The sequence below is a fragment of the Electrona antarctica genome (assembly GCF_951216825.1).
Source record: "Electrona antarctica genome assembly, chromosome: 3".
Classification (NCBI taxonomy): domain Eukaryota; kingdom Metazoa; phylum Chordata; class Actinopteri; order Myctophiformes; family Myctophidae; genus Electrona; species Electrona antarctica.
Window position 1 is genome coordinate 32,577,441 of NC_136808.1, and position 14,918 is coordinate 32,592,358.

The following is a 14,918-nucleotide window of genomic DNA, read 5'->3' on the forward strand; positions in this document are numbered from 1 at the left end:
CTCGTACAGCCTAGTCCAGCCTAGTCCAGCCTAGTACAGCCTAGTCCAGTCTAGTCCAGCCTAGTCCAGCCTAGTGCAGCCTAGTACAGCCTAGTCCATCTTAGTACAGCCTAGTCCACCCTAGTACAGCCTAGTGCAGCCTAGGCCAGCCTAGTCCAGCCTAGTACAGCCTAGTCCACCCTAGTACAGCCTAGTCCAGCCTAGTGCAGCCTAGTCCAGCCTAGTCCAGCCTAGTCCAGACTTGAGAAGCCTAGTCCAGCCTAGAGCAGCCTAGTCCAGCCTAGTACAGCCTAGTCCACCCTAGTACAGCCTAGTCCAGCCTAGTACAGCCTAGTCCAGCCTAGTGCAGCCTAGTCCAGCCTAGACCAGCCTAGTCCAGCCTAGTCCAGACTTACACAGTTAGATGGCTATACTAGGCTGGATCTGGCTGGGAAAGGCTAGAATAGTGTCTACTAGGCTCTTGTCAGCCCTGTAGGTCCTCACGCTTGAGATGAACCACTGTAGTGTGTACACAGGCCATAGTTTTTACATGAGTTTGGGTGCACGGCCAATAGTTTTACATAGACTATAGTACAGTAATGTCCTGTAGGTCCACAGTATGCTATGGGAAACAGTGTTTCTGATATAGTGACCTCCCGTGGACCCGCACGCACGCACGCACGCACGCACACACGCACGCGTGTATAGGGTCTACTAGGCTGTACTAGCTCTTGTCAACCCTGTAGGTCCTCACGCTTGAGATGAACCACTGTGTACACAGGCCATAGTTTTTACATGAGTTTGGGTGCACGGCCAATAGTTTTACATAGGCTATAGTACAGTAATGTCTCGTACAGCCTAGTCCAGCCTAGTCCAGCCTAGTACAGCCTAGTCCAGTCTAGTCCAGCCTAGTCCAGCCTAGTGCAGCCTAGTACAGCCTAGTCCATCTTAGTACAGCCTAGTCCACCCTAGTACAGCCTAGTACAGCCTAGGCCAGCCTAGGCCAGCCTAGTCCAGCCTAGTACAGCCTAGTCCACCCTAGTACAGCCTAGTCCAGCCTAGTGCAGCCTAGTCCAGCCTAGACCAGCCTAGTCCAGCCTAGACCAGACTTGAGAAGCCTAGTCCAGCCTAGAGCAGCCTAGTCCAGCCTAGTACAGCCTAGTCCACCCTAGTACAGCCTCGTCCAGCCTAGTGCAGCCTAGTCCAGCCTAGACCAGCCTAGTCCAGCCTAGTCCAGACTTACACAGTTAGATGGCTATACTAGGCTGGATCTGGCTGGGAAAGGCTAGAATAGTGTCTACTAGGCTCTTGTCAGCCCTGTAGGTCCTCACGCTTGAGATGAACCACTGTAGTGTGTACACAGGCCATAGTTTTTACATGAGTTTGGGTGCACGGCCAATAGTTTTACATAGACTATAGTACAGTAATGTCCTGTAGGTCCACAGTATGCTATGGGAAACAGTGTTTCTGATATAGTGACCTCCCGTGGACCCGCACGCACGCACGCACGCACGCACGCACGCACGCACGCACGCACGCACGCACGCACGCACGCACGCACGCACGCACAGTTAGATACAGGCTATACTAGGCTGGATCTGGCTGGGAAAGGCTAGAATAGGGTCTACTAGGCTGTACTAGGCTCTTGTCAATCCTGTAGGTCCTCACGCTTGAGATGAACCACTGTGTACACAGGCCATAGTTTTTACATGAGTTTGGGTGCACGGCCAATAGTTTTACATAGGCTATAGTACAGTAATGTCTCGTACAGCCTAGTCCAGCCTAGTCCAGCCTAGTACAGCCTAGTCCAGTCTAGTCCAGCCTAGTCCAGCCTAGTGCAGCCTAGTACAGCCTAGTCCATCTTAGTACAGCCTAGTCCACCCTAGTACAGCCTAGTGCAGCCTAGGCCAGCCTAGTCCAGCCTAGTACAGCCTAGTCCACCCTAGTACAGCCTAGTCCAGCCTAGACCAGCCTAGTCCAGCCTAGTCCAGACTTGAGAAGCCTAGTCCAGCCTAGAGCAGCCTAGTCCAGCCTAGTTCAGCCTAGTCCAGCATATTTTGTTATCAAAAAAGTGTTTTGTTATAAAACTATTGGTTGTGCACAGACATGTAAAAACGATTGCCTGTGTACACAGTGTTTATAAGTGCGAGAAGGTTCAGGACTCACAAGAGCCTATAGTACAGCTTAATAGAGTCTATTAGAGTCCAGTACAGCCTAGTCCAGCCTAGTGCAGCCTAGTCCAGCCTAGACCAGCCTAGTCCAGCCTAGTCCAGACTTACACAGTTAGATGGCTATACTAGGCTGGATCTGGCTGGGAAAGGCTAGAATAGTGTCTACTAGGCTCTTGTCAGCCCTGTAGGTCCTCACGCTTGAGATGAACCACTGTAGTGTGTACACAGGCCATAGTTTTTACATGAGTTTGGGTGCACGGCCAATAGTTTTACATAGACTATAGTACAGTAATGTCCTGTAGGTCCACAGTATGCTATGGGAAACAGTGTTTCTGATATAGTGACCTCCCGTGGACCCGCACGCACGCACGCACGCACGCACGCACGCACGCATGCACGCACGCACGCACGCACGCACGCACGCACGCACAGTTAGATACAGGCTATACTAGGCTGGATCTGGCTGGGAAAGGCTAGAATAGGGTCTACTAGGCTGTACTAGGCTCTTGTCAATCCTGTAGGTCCTCACGCTTGAGATGAACCACTGTGTACACAGGCCATAGTTTTTACATGAGTTTGGGTGCACGGCCAATAGTTTTACATAGGCTATAGTACAGTAATGTCTCGTACAGCCTAGTCCAGCCTAGTCCAGCCTAGTACAGCCTAGTCCAGTCTAGTCCAGCCTAGTCCAGCCTAGTGCAGCCTAGTACAGCCTAGTCCATCTTAGTACAGCCTAGTCCACCCTAGTACAGCCTAGTGCAGCCTAGGCCAGCCTAGGCCAGCCTAGTCCAGCCTAGTACAGCCTAGTCCACCCTAGTACAGCCTAGTCCAGCCTAGTCCAGCCTAGTGCAGCCTAGTCCAGCCTAGACCAGCCTAGTCCAGCCTAGTCCAGACTTGAGAAGCCTAGTCCAGCCTAGAGCAGCCTAGTCCAGCCTAGTTCAGCCTAGTCCAGCATATTTTGTTATCAAAAAAGTGTTTTGTTATAAAACTATTGGTTGTGCACAGACATGTAAAAACTATTGCCTGTGTACACAGTGTTTATAAGTGCGAGAAGGTTCAGGACTCACAAGAGCCTATAGTACAGCTTAATAGAGTCTATTAGAGTCCAGTACAGCCTAGTACACCCTAGTATAGCTTAGTACAGCCATCTAAATACCCCCCCTCCTAGTCTATTCTCCCACTAGGCTGGACTAGGCTAGACGTGGGTGTACATGGCTGTACCAGACCCTACTGGCCTCTAATAGGCTGTTTTCGGCTCTAGTAGACTGTGCTAGGCTGTACTAGGGTCTATTAGGCTGTACGAGGCAGTAAAGTACTATAGCCTAGAAATGTTCATGTAAAACTATTGGCCGTGCACACAAACTCCTGTAAAAACTATTGCCCGTGTACACAGTGGTTATTTCAAGTGCGAGGAACTACAGGGCTGACAAGAGTCTAGTACAGCCTAGTACACCCTATTCTAGCCCTTTCCAGCCCGATCCAACCTAGTATAGCCTAGTACAGCCATCTAAATACCCCTCTCTCCAAGTCTATTCTCCCACTAGGCTGGACTAAGCTAAACTTGGGTGTACAAGGCTGTACTAGACTCTACTGGGCTCCAATAGGCTGTTTTCGGCTCTAGCAGACTGTACTAGGCTCTATTAGGCTGTACGAGGCAGTAAAGTACTATAGCCTAGAAATGTTCATGTAAAACTCTTGGCCGTGCACACAAACTCCTGTAAAAACTATTGCCCGTGTACACAGTGGTTATTTCAAGTGCGAGGAACTGCAGGGCTGACAAGAGTCTAGTACACCCTATTCTAGCCTATTCCAGCCTGATGTAGCCTAGTATAGCCTAGTACAGCCATCTAAATACCCCCCCCCCTCCTAGTCTATTCTCCCACTAGGCTGGATTAAGCTAAACGTGGGTGTACAAGGCTGTACTAGACTCTACTGGGCTCCAATAGGCTGTTTCCGGCTCTAGCAAACTGTACTAGGCTCTATTAGGCTGTACGAGGCAGTAAAGTACTATAGCCTAGAAATGTTCATGTAAAACTATTGGCCGTGCACACAAACTCCTGTAAAAACTATTGCCCGTGTACACAGTGGTTATTCCCAAGTGCGAGGAACTACAGGGCTGACAAGAGCCTAGTACAGCCTAATAGAGGCTATTAGAGTCTAGCACAGCCTAGTACACCCCATTCTAGCCTTTTCCAGCCTGATCCAACCTAGTATAGCCTAGTACAGCCACCAAAATACCCCCCTCTCCAAGTCTATTCTCCCACTAGGCTGGACTAGGCAGGACGTGTGTGTACAAGGCTATACTAGACTCTACTGGCCTCTAATAGGCTGTTTTCGGCTCTAGTAGACTGTGCTACGCTGTACTAGGGTATATTAGGCTGTACGAGGCAGTACAGTACTATAGCGTAGAAATGTTCATGTAAAACTATTGGCCGTGCACACAAACTCCTGTAAAAACTATTGCCCGTGTACACAGTGGTTATTTCAAGTGCGAGGAACTACAGGGCTGACAAGAGCCTAGTACAGCCTAGTACACCCTATTCTAGCCCTTTCCAGCCTGATCCAGCCTAGTATATCCTAGTATAGCCATCTAAATACCCCTCTCCCCTAGTCTATTCTCCCACTAGGTTGGACTAGGCTAGACGTGGGTGTACATGGCTGTACTAGACTCTACTGGGCTCTAATAGGCTGTTTTCAGCTCTAGTAGACCGTGCTAAAGCTGTACTAGGGTCTATTAGGCTGTACGAGGCTGTAAAGTACTATACCTAGAAATGTTCATCTAAAACTATTGGCCGTGCACACTAACTCCTGTAAAAACTATTTCCCGTGTACACAGTGGTTATTCCCAAGTGCAAGGAAATACAGGGCTGACAAGAGCCTAGTACAGCCTAGTACACCCTATTCTAGCCTATTCCAGCCTGATCCAGCCTAGTATAGCCTAGTACAGCCATCTAAATACCCCTCTCTCCAAGTCTATTCTCCCACTAGGCTGGACTAAGCTAAACGTGGGTGTACAAGGCTGTACTAGACAATACTGGCCTCCAATAGGCTGTTTTCGGCTCTAGCAGACTGTACTAGGCTCTATTAGGCTGTACGAGGCAGTAAAGTACTATAGCGTAGAAATGTTCATGTAAAACTCTTGGCCGTGCACACAAACTCCTGTGAAAACTATTGCCTGTGTACACAGTGGTTATTTCAAGTGTGAGGAACTACAGGGCTGACAAGAGCCTAGTACAGCCTAGTACACCCTATTCTAGCCCTTTCCAGCCTGATCCAGCCTAGTATATCCTAGTATAGCCATCTAAATACCCCTCTCCCCTAGTCTATTCTCCCACTAGGTTGGACTAGGCTAGACGTGGGTGTACATGGCTGTACTAGACTCTACTGGGCTCTAATAGGCTGTTTTCAGCTCTAGTAGACCGTGCTAGGCTGTACTAGGGTCTATTAGGCTGTACGAGGCTGTAAAGTACTATACATAGAAATGTTCATCTAAAACTCTTGGCCGTGCACACAAACTCCTGTAAAAACTATTGCCCGTGTACACAGTGGTTATTTCAAGTGTGAGGAACTACAGGGCTGACAAGAGCCTAGTACAGCCTAGTACACCCCATTCTAGCCTTTTCCAGCCTGATCCAACCTAGTATAGCCTAGTACAGCCACCAAAATACCCCCCTCTCCAAGTCTATTCTCCCACTAGGCTGGACTAGGCAGGACGTGTGTGTACAAGGCTATACTAGACTCTACTGGCCTCTAATAGGCTGTTTTCGGCTCTAGTAGACTGTGCTAGGCTGTACTAGGGTATATTAGGCTGTACGAGGCAGTACAGTACTATAGCGTAGAAATGTTCATGTAAAACTATTGGCCGTGCACACAAACTCCTGTAAAAACTATTGCCCGTGTACACAGTGGTTATTTCAAGTGCGAGGAACTACAGGGCTGACAAGAGCCTAGTACAGCCTAGTACACCCTATTCTAGCCCTTTCCAGCCTGATCCAGCCTAGTATATCCTTGTGACACTGCCACATAAAATGTGAAATGTGAAACAATGTATTTCCTGGCCTGGTATGAGTATGAAAGAAAATTAAACATACTGGGGGAATAACAGGGGAATATGTTTGTTAAACCAAGGTTGAATATTTAACACTGAAATGTAGTGTACGGATATACAAGATAATGTGTTGTGTGAAATTGAACCATGGTCATCAATGTTCTGTTATGACAAGGGTTGATCACAAGGGGAGCTGTGGGGAAATGTGTGTGAGAAATATTGCCAGGAAACTATAAAAGACCAGGAAGTGAGGCGCCGAGCCTGGGTTCCATTTTGGGCAGTAAGGAGAGAGTTTGGTGTTGCTAGTTTTCTTTGCCAAACAGACTCTTTTAAAGGCCAATACTATGCCAATTCAGAGGTAAAACGCAAGAAATGCCGGTCTGACCGAAGAACTTTGCCAAGGGAAGGAAATAAAGTTTGGTAGGCCAGCTTCTGAGGCTTGGAGCTCTGTCAAACAAACAGAGCTGGTGAACAAAGGACCCAGCGGACCATGCCCGACTTAAAGGTTGGGTGAGCAGCATATATTTTTTCATCTTTCCGGTAAGCAAGGCATTGCCTTTTTGTTTTGTACATTTTTTGGACTGTCTAAATTGAACAGAAGAGGATCTACAGCAGTTGGATTAATCTGGATACTCTGATTACTTTTTTCGGGATTACTTTTGGAACACTGACTTTGGGGGCACCTTTAAAGGGACATTGCAGGGGATAATTTGAAGGGACTGGAACATTTAATTTACATTTTGAAGGGATTGATTGCCCAGTTTGTATGATTTTGGTTTGATTCGCTCTGTAAATATTATAAAGACCAGCCATTTCACCTAAAGGGAAATAGTTTTGCGTTTTCCTTGTGCTCTATACTACTGTTCATTTCCAGTATCTAGATTTACTGTCGCAGGTACAGGACCTTTATTTATTTATTTTATTTTATATAACTCAGACTTATACGCCAATAGGCCTGATTGTTATATCCTAGTATAGCCATCTAAATACCCCTCTCCCCTAGTCTATTCTCCCACTAGGTTGGACTAGGCTAGACGTGGGTGTACATGGCTGTACTAGACTCTACTGGGCTCTAATAAGCTGTTTTCAGCTCTAGTAGACCGTGCTAGGCTGTACTAGGGTCTATTAGGCTGTACGAGGCTGTAAAGTACTATACCTAGAAATGTTCATCTAAAACTATTGGCCGTGCACACTAACTCCTGTAAAAACTATTTCCCGTGTACACAGTGGTTATTCCCAAGTGCAAGGAAATACAGGGCTGACAAGAGCCTAGTACAGCCTAGTACACCCTATTCTAGCCTATTCCAGCCTGATCCAGCCTAGTATAGCCTAGTACAGCCATCTAAATACCCCTCTCTCCAAGTCTATTCTCCCACTAGGCTGGACTAAGCTAAACGTGGGTGTACAGGGCTGTACTAGACTCTACTGGGCTCCAATAGGCTGTTTCCGGCTCTAGCAGACTGTACTAGGCTCTATTAGGCTGTACGAGGCAGTAAAGTACTATAGCCTAGAAATGTTCATGTAAAACTATTGGCCGTGCACACAAACTCCTGTAAAAACTATTGCCCGTGTACACAGTGGTTATTTCAAGTGCGAGGAACTGCAGGGCGGACAAGAGTCTAGTACACCCTATTCTAGCCTATTCCAGCCTGATGTAGCCTAGTATAGCCTAGTACAGCCATCTAAATACCCCCCCCCCCCCTTTCCTAGTCTATTCTCCCACTAGGCTGGATTAAGCTAAACGTGGGTGTACAAGGCTGTACTAGACTCTACTACAGTACACAGTGGTTATTCCCAAGTGCGAGGAACTACAGAGCTGACAAGAGCCTAGTACAGCCTAATAGAGGCTATTAGAGTCTAGCACAGCCTAGTACACCCCATTCTAGCCTTTTCCAGCCTGATCCAACCTAGTATAGCCTAGTACAGCCACCAAAATACCCCCCTCTCCAAGTCTATTCTCCCACTAGGCTGGACTAGGCAGGACGTGTGTGTACAAGGCTATACTAGACTCTACTGGCCTCTAATAGGCTGTTTTCGGCTCTAGTAGACTGTGCTAGGCTGTACTAGGGTATATTAGGCTGTACGAGGCAGTACAGTACTATAGCGTAGAAATGTTCATGTACAACTATTGGCCGTGCACACAAACTCCTGTAAAAACTATTGCCTGTGTACACAGTGGTTATTTCAAGTGTGAGGAACTACAGGGCTGACAAGAGCCTAGTACAGCCTAGTACACCCTATTCTAGCCCTTTCCAGCCTGATCCAGCCTAGTATATCCTAGTATAGCCATCTAAATACCCCTCTCCCCTAGTCTATTCTCCCACTAGGTTGGACTAGGCTAGACGTGAGTGTACATGGCTGTACTAGACTCTACTGGGCTCTAATAGGCTGTTTTCAGCTCTAGTAGACCGTGCTAGGCTGTACTAGGGTCTATTAGGCTGTACGAGGCTGTAAAGTACTATACCTAGAAATGTTCATCTAAAACTATTGGCCGTGCACACAAACTCCTGTAAAAACTATTGCCTGTGTACACAGTGGTTATTTCAAGTGCGAGGAACTGCAGGGCTGACAAGAGTCTAGTACAACCTATTCTAGCCTATTCCAGCCTGATGTAGCCTAGTATAGCCTAGTACAGCCATCTAAATACCCCCCCTCCTAGTCTATTCTCCCACTAGGCTGGATTAAGCTAAACGTGGGTGTACAAGGCTGTACTAGACTCTACTGGGCTCCAATAGGCTGTTTCCGGCTCTAGCAGACTGTACTAGGCTCTATTAGGCTGTACGAGGCAGTACAGTACTATAGCGTAGAAATGTTCATGTAAAACTATTGGCCGTGCACACAAACTCCTGTAAAAACTATTGCCCGTGTACACAGTGGTTATTTCAAGTGTGAGGAACTACAGGGCTGACAAGAGCCTAGTACAGCCTAGTACACCCCATTCTAGCCTTTTCCAGCCTGATCCAACCTAGTATAATCTAGTACAGCCACCAAAATACCCCCCTCTCCTAGTCTATTCTCCCACTAGGCTGGACTAGGCTAGACGTGGGTGTAGAAGGCTGTACTAGACTCTACTGGGCTCAAATAGGCTGTTTCCGGCTCTAGTAGAATGTGCTAGGCTGTACTAGGGTCTATTAAGCTGTACGAGGCCGTAAAGTACTATAGCCTAGAAATATTCATGTAAAACTATTGGCTGTGCACACAAACTCATGTAAAAACAATTGCCCGTGTACACAGTGTCAGCCATCTAACTATGACCCCTCCCCTCCTAGTTAGGGATGCCAAATGACCATCAGCCAAATCGATTAATCGACAGCTCTCCCAATTATTAATCGATTTATTGATACCCGCCCTCACATACCATTACATGTTGATTGCTTTGATGGTTACAGTTGTATAATCAGTTTTGATGAGTGACAATCAGGATGGAAAATAAAATGATTTTGGATTTGGGGAGAGAGCTAGTGTGAAGTACTTGGTATAAACAGAAAATGTTCAGTTGGACACAGAGAGAGAGAGAGAGAGAGAGAGAGAGAGAGAGAGAGAGAGAGAGAGAGAGAGAGAGAGAGAGAGAGAGAGAGAGAGAGAGAGAGAGAGAGAGAGAGAGAGAGAGAGAGAGAGAGAGAGAGCAGCTTTGCTCAACTTGATTTATACTTGTATTCTCCACTCTGATGAAGGTACATGTTCAGGGGTCATCGAAATGCTGTGGTGTACAGTACATTTTTGTCAATTTAATTATTTTGCCACGAACATACAAAATGAGCGGACAATAATATTACCAGAAAGAGTAGTTGGATCTACTTAGGACCATAATAGTTCTGCAACTCTGAGAGTGTACAAATGGAACCAAATGGACCCTTACACCCGTAAGCGTCCATTTGGTTCCATTCGTACACTCTCAGAGTTAAGGGGGTGCTTACAAATAAAACATTTGAGAACCACTTGTACTTATTGGACTCATAATGTATATGGAGATCTCTGTATCTGCCTGTGTCTGAATAGTGAAAACTGACTGTGAAAAGTGTACTGGTTAAGTAATCAACCAGGCAGGTGTGGGGTTGCCATGGCAATCAATTGGCTGAGGCAGAGGCTGGGAATTCTGCAGGTGAGGGGACTTAGGCTAATTAGGTCCACTGGCAGAGCCTGACCAAAGCCTTTTCTGGTGTTTCTCCAGCTGGAATAGGCTAGACTACTAGACTAGGGTGTACGGCTGTACTTAACTAGACTATGTTTTACTCGCACGCACGCACGCACGCACGGACACACGCACAGTTAGATGGCTATACTAGGCTGGATCTGGTTGGGAAATGCTAGAATAGGGTCTACTAGGCTGTACTGGACTCTAATAGGCTCCATTAGGCTGTACTAGGCTCTTGTCAGCCCTGTAGGTCAGCCCTGTAGGTCCTCACGCTTGAGATGAACCACTGTGTACACAGGCCATAGTTTTTACATGAGTTTGGGTGCACGGCCAATAGTTTTACATAGGCTATAGTACAGTAATGTCTCGTAGAGCCTAATAGAGCTTTCGTACCCTCTCAGAGTTAAGGGGGTGCTTACAAATAAAACATTTGAGAACCACTTGTACTTATTGGACTCATAATGTATATGGAGATCTCTGTATCTGCCTGTCTGCCTGTGTCTGAATAGTGAAAACTGACTGTGAAAAGTGTACTGGTTAAGTAATCAACCAGGCAGGTATGGGGTTGCCATGGCAATCAATTGGCTGAGGCAGAGGCTGGGAATTCTGCAGGTGAGGGGACTTAGGCTAATTAGGTCCACTGGCAGAGCCTGACCAAAGCCTTTTCTGGTGTTTCTCCAGCTGGAATAGGCTAGACTACTAGACTAGGGTGTACGGCTGTACTTAACTAGACTATGTTTTACTCGCACGCACGCACGCACGCACGCACGCACGCACGCACGCACACACGCACACACGCACAGTTAGATGGCTATACTAGGCTGGATCTGGTTGGGAAATGCTAGAATAGGGTCTACTAGGCTGTACTGGACTCTAATAGGCTCCATTAGGCTGTACTAGGCTCTTGTCAGCCCTGTAGGTCAGCCCTGTAGGTCCTCACGCTTGAGATGAACCACTGTGTACACAGGCCATAGTTTTTACATGAGTTTGGGTGCACGGCCAATAGTTTTACATAGGCTATAGTACAGTAATGTCTCGTACAGCCTAATAGAGCTTTCGTACCCTCTCAGAGTTAAGGGGGTGCTTACAAATAAAACATTTGAGAACCACTTGTACTTATTAGACTCATAATGTATATGGAGATCTCTGTATCTGCCTGTCTGCCTGTGTCTGAATAGTGAAAACTGACTGTGAAAAGTGTACTACCAGGCAGGTGTGGGGTTGCCATGGCAATCAATTGGCTGAGGCAGAGGCTGGGAATTCTGCAGGTGAGGGGACTTAGGCTAATTAGGTCCACTGGCAGAGCCTGACCAAAGCCTTTTCTGGTGTTTCTCCAGCTGGAATAGGCTAGACTACTAGACTAGGGTGTACGGCTGTACTTAACTAGACTATGTTTTACTCGCACGCACGCACGCACGCACGCACGCACGCACGCACGCACGCACGCACAGTTAGATGGCTATACTAGGCTGGATCTGGTTGGGAAATGCTAGAATAGGGTCTACTAGGCTGTACTGGACTCTAATAGGCTCCATTAGGCTGTACTAGGCTCTTGTCAGCCCTGTAGGTCAGCCCTGTAGGTCCTCACGCTTGAGATGAACCACTGTGTACACAGGCCATAGTTTTTACATGAGTTTGGGTGCACGGCCAATAGTTTTACATAGGCTATAGTACAGTAATGTCTCGTAGAGCCTAATAGAGCTTTCGTACCCTCTCAGAGTTAAGGGGGTGCTTACAAATAAAACATTTGAGAACCACTTGTACTTATTGGACTCATAATGTATATGGAGATCTCTGTATCTGCCTGTCTGCCTGTGTCTGAATAGTGAAAACTGACTGTGAAAAGTGTACTGGTTAAGTAATCAACCAGGCGGGTATGGTTTTGCCATGGCAATCAATTGGCTGAGGCAGAGGCTGGGAATTCTGCAGGTGAGGGGACTTAGGCTAATTAGGTCCACTGGCAGAGCCTGACCAAAGCCTTTTCTGGTGTTTCTCCAGCTGGAATAGGCTAGACTACTAGACTAGGGTGTATGGCTGTACTTAACTAGACTATGTTTTACTCGCACGCACGCACGCACGCACACACGCACGCACGCACGCACGCACGCACGCACGCACGCACAGTTAGATGGCTATACTAGGCTGGATCTGGTTGGGAAATGCTAGAATAGGGTCTACTAGGCTGTACTGGACTCTAATAGGCTCCATTAGGCTGTACTAGGCTCTTGTCAGCCCTGTAGGTCAGCCCTGTAGGTCCTCACGCTTGAGATGAACCACTGTGTACACAGGCCATAGTTTTTACATGAGTTTGGGTGCACGGCCAATAGTTTTACATAGGCTATAGTACAGTAATGTCTCGTACAGCCTAATAGAGCTTTCGTACCCTCTCAGAGTTAAGGGGGTGCTTACAAATAAAACATTTGAGAACCACTTGTACTTATTGGACTCATAATGTATATGGAGATCTCTGTATCTGCCTGTCTGCCTGTGTCTGAATAGTGAAAACTGACTGTGAAAAGTGTACTGGTTAAGTAATCAACCAGGCAGGTGTGGGGTTGCCATGGCAATCAATTGGCTGAGGCAGAGGCTGGGAATTCTGCAGGTGAGGGGACTTAGGCTAATTAGGTCCACTGGCAGAGCCTGACCAAAGCCTTTTCTGGTGTTTCTCCAGCTGGAATAGGCTAGACTACTAGACTAGGGTGTACGGCTGTACTTAACTAGACTATGTTTTACTCGCACGCACGCACGCACGCACGCACGCACGCACGCACGCACGCACGCACGCACAGTTAGATGGCTATACTAGGCTGGATCTGGTTGGGAAATGCTAGAATAGGGTCTACTAGGCTGTACTGGACTCTAATAGGCTCCATTAGGCTGTACTAGGCTCTTGTCAGCCCTGTAGGTCAGCCCTGTAGGTCCTCACGCTTGAGGCGTTGGACCCCATCGAGACCCATCAAGGACCCCATGGGGTCCCCGAACCACACTTTGATAACCAGCGTTGGACCCCATCGAGACCCATCAAGGACCCCATGGGGTCCCCGAACCACACTTTGATAACCAGCGTTGGACCCCATCGAGACCCATCAAGGACCCCATGGGGTCTCCGAACCACACTTTGATAACCAGTGTTGGACCTCATCGAAACCTATGAAGGACCCCAAGGGGTCCCCGAACCACACTTTGATAACCAGTGAAGGACCCCATCGAGACCCATCAAGGACCCCAGGGGGTCCCCGGACCACACTTTGATAACCAGTGTTGGACCTCATTGAAACCTATCAAGGACCCCAGGGGGTCCCCGAACCACACTTTGATAACCAGTGTTGGACCTCATCGAGACCCATCAAGGACCCCATGGGGTCCCCGAACCACACTTTGATAACCAGTGTTGGACCCCATCGAGACCCATCAAGGACCCCATGGGGTCCCCGAACCACACTTTGATAACCATTGTTGGACCTCATCGAGACCCATCAAGGACCCCATGGGGTCCCCGAACCACACTTTGATAACCGGTGTTGGACCCCATCGAGACCCATCAAGGACCCCATGGGGTCCCCGAACAACACTTTGATAACCGGTGTTGGACCCCATCGAGACCCATCAAGGACCCCATGGGGTCCCCGAACCACACTTTGATAACGAGCGTTGGACCCCATCGAGACCCATCAAGGACCCCAGGGGTCCCCGAACCACACTTTGATAACCAGTGTTGGACCCCATCGAGACCCATCAAGGACCCCAGGGGGTCCCCGAACCACACTTTGATAACCAGTGAAGGACCCCATCGAGACCCATCAAGGACCATAGGGGGTCCCCTGACCACACTTTGATAACCAGCGTTGGACCCCATCGAGACCCATCAAGGACCCCATGGGGGTCCCCGAACCACACTTTGATAACCAGCGTTGGACCCCATCGAGACCCATCAAGGACCCCATGGGGTCCCCGAACCACACTTTGATAACCAGCGTTGGACCTCATCGAAACCTATCAAGGACCCCAAGGGGTCCCCGAACCACACTTTGATAACCAGTGAAGGACCCCATCGAGACCCATCAAGGACCCCAGGGGGTCCCCGGACCACACTTTGATAACCAGTGTTGGACCTCATTGAAACCTATCAAGGACCCCAGGGGGTCCCCGAACCACACTTTGATAACCAGTGTTGGACCTCATCGAGACCCATCAAGGACCCCATGGGGTCCCCGAACCACACTTTGATAACCAGTGTTGGACCCCATCGAGACCCATCAAGGACCCCATGGGGTCCCCGAACCACACTTTGATAACCAGTGTTGGACCTCATCGAGACCCATCAAGGACCCCATGGGGTCCCCGAACCACACTTTGATAACCAGTGTTGGACCTCATCGAGACCCATCAAGGACCCCATGGGGTCCCCGAACCACACTTTGATAACCGGTGTTGGACCCCATCGAGACCCATCAAGGACCCCATGGGGTCCCCGAACCACACTTTGATAACCGGTGTTAGACCCCATCGAGACCCATCAAGGACCCCAGGGGGTCCCCGAACCACACTTTGATAACCAGCGTTGGACCCCATCGAGACCCATCAA

At 48.3% G+C, this 14,918-nt stretch overlaps 1 protein-coding gene across 1 annotated transcript in view; it reads right to left on the bottom strand.

The window, feature by feature from the left end:
• LOC306919737 (neural-cadherin) overlaps positions 1 to 14,918 on the bottom strand; it is a gene marked incomplete at both ends in the record, with an annotated part of 380,035 nt that overhangs the window by 62,531 nt on the left and 302,586 nt on the right. The window lies entirely within an intron of this gene.